Source organism: Coptis chinensis, chromosome 1 (genome assembly GCF_015680905.1).
Source record: "Coptis chinensis isolate HL-2020 chromosome 1, ASM1568090v1, whole genome shotgun sequence".
Classification (NCBI taxonomy): Eukaryota; Viridiplantae; Streptophyta; class Magnoliopsida; order Ranunculales; family Ranunculaceae; genus Coptis; species Coptis chinensis.
This window is the reverse complement of record NC_141456.1, coordinates 31547024-31557582: the sequence shown is the minus strand read 5'-3', so window position 1 is coordinate 31557582 and position 10559 is coordinate 31547024. Positions and strand designations below refer to the sequence as shown.

Below are 10559 nucleotides of genomic sequence, written 5' to 3'. Positions count from 1 at the left end.
GTGTGCAAATAGTTTTTCAACGCAATACTAACAAAATGTAAATACACTCCAACTCGCAAAACCTACATAATTTGAACGAAGCAAATTAACCAATAAAGAGCAAATACAAATGTATCAATTTGATGACTATAAATTCAATGAGAAACTACTCAACACGTGACTATAAATGAAAAGAACTTATGGATTATAGTAAGACTTATGGGTAAACAAAGTTTGGGGTGTGACTTTTTGAATTTGGAGGGAGGAGAATACTGATTCTATCTGAAGAAGTGTACCTTGATAGTGCGACATATAATTGACCGTGGCTGAAAACTTCAGTGCGAAGGTCAATCCCCACATACTTCACCGATTGTCCTTGTGACTTATTTATAGTCATTGAATAAGCATCACGCACAGGAAACTGTTTTCTTGTCATATGAAAAGGAAAATCAGAAGACGACGGTGACAAAGATATTCTTGGAATAAATGCATGATTACCCGCTTTTGAACCAGTCAAAATTCTTGCGAAAAGAATGTGAGGTCGACAATGGACCACCATCAACCGGGTTCCATTGCATAATCTATCTTTGGGAGCAATATTTTGCAACAACATTATAGGACAACTGACTTTTAGGTTAAGACAAAATGGTGGTAGACCAAGCTGGATCAAGTGAGTTCAGGTACTCATTTGGGTATTGAACACCTTTTGGACAATGCATGAGCAATTATAGTATTATATTTTAATTAAAGCTCATCTTACATGAGAACCGGATGGTGGAGATGAGATAGAGGAACACTATCCGATGGGCGCTGCACATTTATAAAGCAAAAGAAGAAATAAGACAATGCAATATACATAAGCAACAGTGTAGAAAAATAATTCGCAAGTGGGGAAATGAGATTCATAAAGTCAATATATTAAATGGCAGTGAAACACCTTATGAACACGATACATCAGACCATTACATTTTTTTTTTAATTAAAACTCATCTAATATGGGAACTGGGTGGCGGGAGATTAGATAGAGGAACCCTATTTGATGGGCGCTGCACATTTATAAAGCACAAAAATAAATAAGGCAATGCAACTTAGCATAAGACAATGCAAGCAAGAAATACCTGGAAGCCAAGAGGCGGCTGAAGATTGAGCCTATCTTGAGGGGCAACAAAGATATGTTTGTTATGGTTTGAAGGTTCCTTATAGGAGTCCATAGGGAGTTTCCCTTTGTCAAGAATTGGTTGCGGGAAGCTATAAATATTTGAAAGAGAATTAAAAAACGTGATGTGAAACTAATAAGAGTGCTAGGACAATTTGGGTAACTCAAAGTATGTTAATAGAAGTTATTAGTAACGTATATTGGTGATAGTAATACCTGGGAGCGAGCAGGTCGTTGAGGAGTAGGTGGCTGAAGGTAGAGTCCATCTTGGACTGGAGCATAAATACTATTTTCCTTGTTCAAAGGATCCTTATAATGGTCCATCGGACGTTTACCCTTATCTGTGGGATCCTGTAGAAACAAATAGAAATAGATACTCAATAAATTCTGTAGAAACAAACATAAAAAGATAGGTGGGGATAACGAAATGTTGCTTTTTTGCACGTACCATTGAAAGTCAAAGTTGAATCTGCAATGAAAAAGGGCACCTAAAAAAAAGACAAAGTAGCAGTGATTATTTTGCATGTAAAAGTAATAGTAATTAGGCGTAAACACAGATGAAAATTAGGTGGTAGTAAATAAAACAAAGGGGATTAAAAAAATTAGATGGTAGAAGACTGTAGTAAACCACGCTGAAGTAAGAAAAACAAATGGGAAATAAAAATCAGACAATAGCAAGCGGAAGTAAATCAGACGGTAGCTGTAAATAAAACATAAGGGATTAAAAAATTAGAAGTAAGCGCACTTCACAACAAGAAAACGTGTCTAAAAAAATTACGAAGTAACAATAACTAGTCGAAAACATATTGAAGACCGACAGCATTACTGTCCTTTTTCGCAGTAAAAAAAATATATATAGTGGGGTAGAGGAGCACATCTAAAACATAAAGGAAAGGGAACAAGGTTGGTCGACATTGACTTCAAAATATGTATCAGGCGGGATTAAATAAAGCAAAGGGGAAAAAAATCAGACGGTAGCAGATGACAGTAAATCATACCACCAAGTGTGCCATACTTGGACATCTACTACACTTTGTGAGACCATATCCTTATTACAGTCTTAACCAAAACTCTATCTTAACGAAAACTCTCTTAACCAAAACTTCACAAAGAAAATAAGATCAAAAGATATTCTTATATATACTGCAGTGTGAAGAAACAATAAGATTAGAAAATATTAGCAACCCAAAAACTTCCATGTATGGCAAATGTGTCATCTTCAGACGCGTGAGACAGACACTTCAGAGAAGTGCTATGTGCAAGGGTCTTGAGAGCTTAATGGTGCATAGGCCTAAATCACCGAAACCTTTTACAAGGGCTGTGAAAATTGTTCTGCCCATTAGCCTTCAACATGTTAGGTTAATACACTATACTATACACACGGAGAAAGTGAGGAGCATGCATCATAGTGACCACTGCAAAACATACAGGGGACGTCTTGAATTTTCAATATTGTTATTTGTTTCAAACATATCTATGTATCAGGATTCACGAGAAATCACTCTTACTCTTAATTGTTGGATAGTGAAATCTAAGTTACAATTTTGGAAAGATAAGTTTTATATGGACATCTCATTTCTTCAACGTCCCTAGTTGTTAATACTAAAAGACTGTAAACGCAAAGTTTCATCAGCTAGTCAGTGGTTACGTAGGTACCAAAGAATTTTGCCCCACTCTTCTGTATACTTAATGTAGAAGTTCAAGATAGACTTAGACCTTGAAGACATTATCTCATGAAGATCAGTATTTCACATGTAATATATATATGCTGATTAAAGTATTAGACGAACAAAAGCATGGCCTCAACTAATCAGACAAAAGTAATAAAATAATTTGATGTAATGCAAATTGCAATGTCATATGACTAGGGAAAGTCTAGCTAGAGCACTGAACCATCAACTCAATTCAATCAGAAGAGCATCCCTTGACCTGCCTATGAATCAGAAATTGGCATAGTAAATGTTCATGATACCACTCGATCTACGGTTAGGCTAAGTTGACACCCCTAAATGACACCCCAAATTGACACCCCTACTAAACACAATGATTTAATAGCCAATTTTTGGTAGATATGATCTTCCCACTATGGATATGATCTCCAAAAAAAATCAGCTCATTTCAATATGTGTAACCTCGTCAAAAGTTGTGTTGAAGTTTACAATTTTTTTAACGGTCTATATGTTCTAGTTTTGTAAATAAATTTGACAAGGTTAGAAATATCGAAATGAATTGAAGTTTTGCAAACATGATCAACATGGTAAGAGGGTCATCTCCACAAAAAATTAGCCATTAATTCATCGTAGAAGTGCACTTTTTGGTAGGAGTATCAATTTAGGGTGTCATTTAGGGGTGTCAACTTAGCCTGACTGCTTGATCTATTGTAAAACTTAAAATGCATATTCCGTGCCATACGACACTGATAACAGAGAGGAGGGGGAAGCAAATCATGGAACTTACTTTTACTTTTTGGGGAAACAGAGTGAAGCCCCCTTAGCTCCTCTGGATATCTACGCAACCAGTCGAATACTCTCTTCAGTCACGGGTTCTCGACAAGATGAGGAAAGGGGTGGGAGTGATGGTGGCGGTTAGGGCAGATGTTGGAAGAGAGATTAGAAAAGAAGATATGATCTCATGGATCCAGACGTTATGGATGAAAGTAACATACTAGGTGGGAGTCATTCTTTTTGCCATGACACAACTTGCTAAAACACAATGACAATTATTGGATGGAGGCCCTACGGCCCCCACACCATTGTTTTTTATTAGATAGATGCCCAAATAGACAAATCAACTAATCATATTGCTCATACATTAAAATGAAGAGTAGAAATGACAAATATAATGTAAAAATATTTTTCACCTAGAAATTGAAAATATAAGATGTCAATAGATCATTTCCCATTTGGTCTAACGATTTTGTTTCTAACAATTCTAACGAGCTAATCATGCTATATTTTTAAAATGTAAGTAGCAATAACCAAAACTACTACCTAATTTTAGACACCACTCTCAGTCTAAACAAACTAATACACTACGCTATGTAGTTAGTAGGAAGTAGTAACACCTTGCTTCTTGAAGGGCATGTACTTTCTCAAAGTTAGTTGATAATGCAAGAGAGTAGTGTAGCAAACATAAATAATTACCAACAAACTAAATTAAACCATTTTAAAGCAAAGAAGTTTATACTTTATAATACCTTACAGGCTACAGCAACTACATTGGTCTGTATGTGCATGTGTTATCTTACCTTGTCTTGGTTCAACCTAACATATATAAAGCAACATTTAAAAATTAAAAGTTAAAATGTAGTTTCCCAGTACCACTTTGGAGCAATATAACTCCATCTCAAAGATTGTATAGAGATATCATTTCAAACAGGTCCATGTCCTTTCCCACGGTGTTCACTACACCAAAATTGCTGAAAAATGACACTAGCTTAGGACTATCCCGACCGTCCTAAATTTAGGGCTGCAAATACCGTCGTATATAGTATAAATTCGTCGTGTACTGACCTAAGCTAAAATTGTGTAGTAAATACACGACGGTGGAGGTAGTTGTGGAACTCGTCGCTTATTAGTTTTTCATTGTGGCCCTCACTGCTTTTCCATTCTCGCGCTGATTATTAACACTAACAAATCCATAAACACTACTGGTTCAGAGCTTCTGCAAGGAACACAAAGCAAGTAAGAACTCTGAACACAAAGCTTGTGAGCTTCTCTGAAATTGTAAGCTCTCAAAACATAATATTTATTTAATGATTTTAAAGCTTCAAGTTTGTGTTTTTTCGTCTGATTTTTGTTTGTAAATTGTTGTGTTGTTCACTATACTGATATGGGTATTTGAAACTTTGATCAAATCAAGGTCCCTTCTCCAAATTGAGGTAAAGTTCTGTCATTTTTTCATTCTTTTGCATTCTTTATTGTTTAATTACTATGGATTCAATGGAGTTCGCCGAATCTATCATGGGTATTTGTTATTTCGATTTTTCATTGATGGGTATGAAATATTCGTCTCTTTTTTGGTATTTGGGTTATGTTAACTTGATTGATATTGAATTATTTGGTTCTGGTTGTTTTAGAGTTGCTAGATCTTGGTTGTTACTGGCGACAAATGTTAATCTTGTTAAGTTGTGAGTTGTAAACTAGTTTTGCTGTAAAAATTATTTTCTTTTGTCAAAATTTGGTTTCTTTTTGTGATTCTTGTGTTGTTAATGTTTATGTATATGTTGAAACATACAAGAAGTGGTCATTACATTCCATTTCAATTCATTTGATTTTATTAATTGGGGTTTTTAGATTAAGAGGTTAAATATGTATATGATTGTCGCTATGAACAAGCTAAGCTTTGACAGCTCGCTGTGTCTACCGTCAATAGAGGGAATGGAACTAATGATCTTGAGGCTCTCAAACAGGTATTGTATCTTCTTCAAATCCTATTGTTGTGCTTTACAACTTAATATGTGGTCTTCTAGTTAATTAGACCTGGCTGGATATTTTCAGCAGTGTCCTTTGTGTTTTTTTCTTCAATTTTTAATCTTTGCTTAAATCCTATTGTCAAGGAAGTCTACTAGACTGAAAAATTAGCCTAGCTTGTGTCATATTCAGAAATCAGAAGGCTAAAATTGTGCTTCTGTACATTAGTGATTAAACCGAAATTCTGTTGTCTAACACTCTGACTTCTTTGGTAGCCAAAGAGAATGGGTTGCATTAATATGAAGTGCTAAAATGGCTTGAACCATCATTTGTGCTAAAAGGACAATTGGCATGCAATGTTGCATTGACTTGCTCTAACATGTTATGTTTATGGTTTCATTATTTTCTTGGATGTTGATAATACGCAACACTGAAGTCTATCTTGATGCTATAGAAACAGACTTGACATTAAGAACTGGGTTGATAGTTAAGAGCACGGTGACAATTGGAAGTCTCACTCTTTAAAGCGAGGATTAAAAGGAAATGGCGTCCTTTCTACTTTGTAGGACTCATGTATGTAAACTATGTATGGGCAAAGTTCTTTAGGTTACTGGTCACGCTACCCAAAAGTGGCCCTTTGAGTTTAACTTTGCCATCATGAGTCTAACGTAAGCCATTTTGCCATGACAATTCAAGCAAACAGTTGAGTTTAACCTGTCACTTCTGCAGTTCTGAGTTTCTTAGGTATCTCAGTTATAAGTGATCTTGTACAACAGTTGCAGTTTCATTCAGACGAACCAAAGCATACTCTTCTTGGAGTTAGTCCAGTTTAGTGTGTGGACTAGAGTTGCATAGGTAATGCTTCTGCCATGTTGTTTGCATAGATAATGTATCTGCCATATTAAGTATTCTAACTTGCATGCCTTGCAGATCTTTTGCAGGAAGGCCACATTTGTTTCTTCCTCTGGGGTCTCTACATTTCTAGTATGTCTAAATCTCCTATTTCCAATAGAAAAAAAACAAAACAATATTAGGGGAATTCATTACCGAAAGTTTTTTTTTAACCGTATATATGCCAACACACAATACAGTCAGACATCTCCTACTTTATGTAATGCCTTGTTCAAGTATACATATTATTGCGGTAATAAGCTCGACACGGGTTTTAGTTTTACTATGTATAAGTTTTGTGTTCTTATTTCGCAGAAAGTGGATGTAACTTATATTTTCTATGATTGAGGTCATGGTGATATCATAAGATAAGCTTACTTTTGTATCTCTTCTTTAACTGGAAATAGAGAACATGCAATATAATTCTCATTGAGTAGGTGGCTTTCCACATGGGATTTGAACTAGATAGTTGTGTATATGAGGTAGATAATGCTAGGAGGTGCTCATGGTATATAAGGTACTTAATGCTAGGAAGCACTCCTCCGGTCCATACCATAATGAGTCTATGGAGTATAAATGAACATAGCGATTCCATGGGTATCTCTTGAATTAGTTTAGGACAATTTCGACATATCATTACTACATAAAGGCACATTAACCATGGTATGACAAATTGTATATACCACTGTATTTCCAATAACAGTGGGAAATTGATATAACTCGGGTAAATTCTTTTTCGGTGTTGGAATATCCCACTGCTTTGTCAAAACGGTGGTTTATATTATTTCTGAAAATGGGTAAACTGTGGGAAAAGCAGTCTCGTCACTTTAGCAAGAGTGCGAAACCAACCCCACTTGCATAGAATAATAAAAAAAGGCAAAGCAGAGACTGTCGAGTGCTAAAACTCTACCACTCCGTTATATTGTACTTACAGTAGGGTTCACTGACCATTTGTGAGCAGTTATCATAATACCACTACTTAGTTTTTGTATATGAATGTAGGTGCTTTTAACATCCTCAACTTGGAGATTATATTCATTTTGCAGCTCAAACTCAACTCTTTATGAAAAAAGTTAGTTTTATTTTTCAGTCTCACTTTCAGATATATTTTAGCATGATGAATTTGAATGAATGGTACCCCTTTTCCGATAGCATGAAGATATATTATATTGAAAAATGGTTGCTCTCATTAAAGATGACGTAGACTATTTCTAAGTTTTAACTAGGGAAGAAAGGCATAAACATAAGGCGTTAGGGCCATGCACAAGTGTAGATGGTTATAGTCTGATATTAGTCTACAAACTAGTACCATATGAGCTTGTTTAATTGGTGATCTTTTCTCGGTTCGTGTTTTAATTCACTTCATATGGTAAGGGTTTCTCGTTTCCAAGTTCATATTTGTTTTTTTCTTTTTAATTCTCTATATCTCTTAATTACTCAGGTCTGTCTCGCGAAAAATGGAGTGACAACTGATTTTTAATTATGATTCTAATGAAGGAATGGGGGATGATAATAATAAGGTGGGCGAGAATTGTAAGAATGGTAGTGGGAATAATTCGAATGCGATCCAAATAGTACTATCACTGATGGTGGAGATCATAAAGGGAAGAAAACGGAGTCTCCTAAGAATCTGATGGCTGAAGGACACCGTAGGAAGAAGCTTAATGATAGACTTTACATGCTGAGGTCTGTTGTGCCCAAGATCAGGAAGCTAAGGTGACATTTCTTTACGATTCTTTACTGTTATGGTTGTTAATTTTGGCGTTCGACATATACTGGTATAACTTACCTTCTGAATTGTATGTTATTTGTATTATGTTTTAAGTTTGATGATTAAAACAGTTTTCATTCTTTAAAACTGCTAAATTTGATCTGGACCAAATGGTTTATTAGCATAGCTGATTATAAGCGTATACATTGAGCAAAAATTGTTTAATCAAGCCTATATAGGAAGGAGTAATAGACCAGGTATACTGAGTGTTGTTAAGAGCTCAATTACTTGAAGTGAGTGAATCAAAATTGTGTCTTCACTCAATTACTATTCGACTTGAATATGATAAAGGCGGACATGTATTTTGTATATTGTCTTAACTCAGTTACTATTCAACAAATCAACAATTGATTTGATTGACAATCTTTTACACAAAATGGAAATTTGAGTTGTTCTTTGGCGAAGCCCTTTTTTTTTGGTTGCTTTGCAAGACCATTTCATTTGTTTTTTGCTTAGACAATATAGTTAAGATGGCTGGTGATACTACTTTAGTTATTCCAAGTAGTATAAAGAAGACCCTTGCTGGGATTATTAGAGAGATTGATGATTATTTTTTGAGAGCTTTGGTGTCGGGGCAGAATGTTATTCTGCTTTTGGATATCAATAGGAATGGTGACTCTCTTCGCCAAAATTTCAGGGAAAGCATGAGTAAGAACTGATCTGGCCCACCTTAACTAGTTGCATTTTGTTGTGTAATATGTTTGTTATCTGATTAGTATTGCTAGCGCATTCACTGATTTTTAATGTAGCTGTGCTGTTGAGGTTAATTATGAAGGTCATGACTATGGTTCGTTTTATAGGGAAGCCATGCAAGTCTTCCAAGGTTTTTAGTGCACCTTCTTGGAGTTGGTCTTCTAGAGCCCTCCATTCTAGCAAGGATGTTATAGACTTTACACTTTACTGAACTTGGTGAACTTTTCAATCCCGGTGCACATGGCGTTACACTGGATAAAATTTACTCCGAGGAAGAGAAGTTGTACAAGGAAGTTAAGGTAATTGTGCTTTTAGTTTGTTTTTAATCACTGTAATGAGGTATGTAAACTCCATGCAACTTATACTAGGACAAATAATTTAGTTCATATTAATAGGTAGGATAATGACTTTCCGTAGATTGTGTAGTGTGGTCAAAGATTGGAATATTTATTTCTATATCGGTTACTCATATGGACACCGAAGTCATTTCTTGTAACTCACTTCTCTATGTGGAGTGGCGTCAGATTGATAATGCTTCTGTTGTGTTGTTTGCCTCTGCTACTCTCAAGGTTGTTTACCCTCATGAAAAACTATGTGATTCACGTGAAAGAACGAAATGCGCAAAACTAATAAAGATAGGAATTTCAGAAAGAACGAAATGCGCAAAGCTGATGAAGATAGGAATTTCAAATTTCAAATAGTTTTTTCATTATGTACTTGTTCTACCTTGTATATTTTGAAAGCCTAGTTATTGGCAATCAAAAACTTGAAAACATTGTAAATTTTGGAAATTATCAATCTATTATATATCAATTTTGGAAATGTGTTATTTTAGTATGTTGCTTGTGTAATTGATTTTATGATATGAGAAATCTCAAATCAAGTAGAATAGGAAAAATTGATTCTACCAAAAAAAAAAAAAAAAAAAAAAAAAAAAATTACTTTAAACTAATACGATGGGGAACAGTATTGTTAATTGGCTCCCAAAAACGAAATGGGGACGGAAATGTATGTCCTAAGCTTAGGACACAGATTTATGACAGTCGGTTGAGTCCTAGTTTTGAAAATATGGAGTACGAATGTGAAGGAAATATACGACGGTTTTGATTGTCCTAAATTTAACGACGGCATAAACCGTCTCACACCCGTCGCAATTCTAATTCAGCTTACCATGTTTTTTTTTTCTGTCGTTAATATTAACGACAGTGCTATTTGCAATGGAGTCTAGGACACTATTTCCCGTCGTAAATCTCAATTTAGGACGGATTTAACCGTTTTTGGCCATTTTTGATGTAGTGTGTTAGTATCAAAGGATCCTCTTCTAATGGCACGAAATTTTTCGAGTTTTCTTCAATGAGAATGGAAGAATGTGGCATCTCCTCATCTGGAAGAATGGCACCCGATTGAAAATTATGAGCCAAAATTTCCGTACCATCACATAGGGGGGACTGTTATTGATACCATATAAGTCGAACCACCAATAGAACTCAATCCTTCAACATATTTTTCAAGTTTAGAGTTTGATTTTGAACCCTTTGAGCATGGACCACCCTGCTTTCTGTTTAACATTTTCCTCCTAGCACCATTCCAACGATTTTTCACTGAATTTTCGGTTCGGCCTGGCAGAAGTTTTGCTATCTTGGTCCACCTATTTCCA

General features: G+C 35.3%; 1 long non-coding RNA gene across 1 annotated transcript; it reads left to right on the top strand.

Annotated features, from left to right (window-relative positions):
- The first annotated feature begins 4787 nt into the window (after positions 1-4787).
- Positions 4788-9379, top strand: LOC147523464 (uncharacterized). Its single transcript, XR_015196449.1, has 7 exons — positions 4788-4860; positions 4997-5015; positions 5431-5546; positions 6292-6402; positions 6478-6531; positions 7880-8154; positions 9010-9379. It is a non-coding gene; the product is annotated as an uncharacterized LOC147523464 (long non-coding RNA).
- The last annotated feature ends 1180 nt before the right edge of the window (positions 9380-10559 follow it).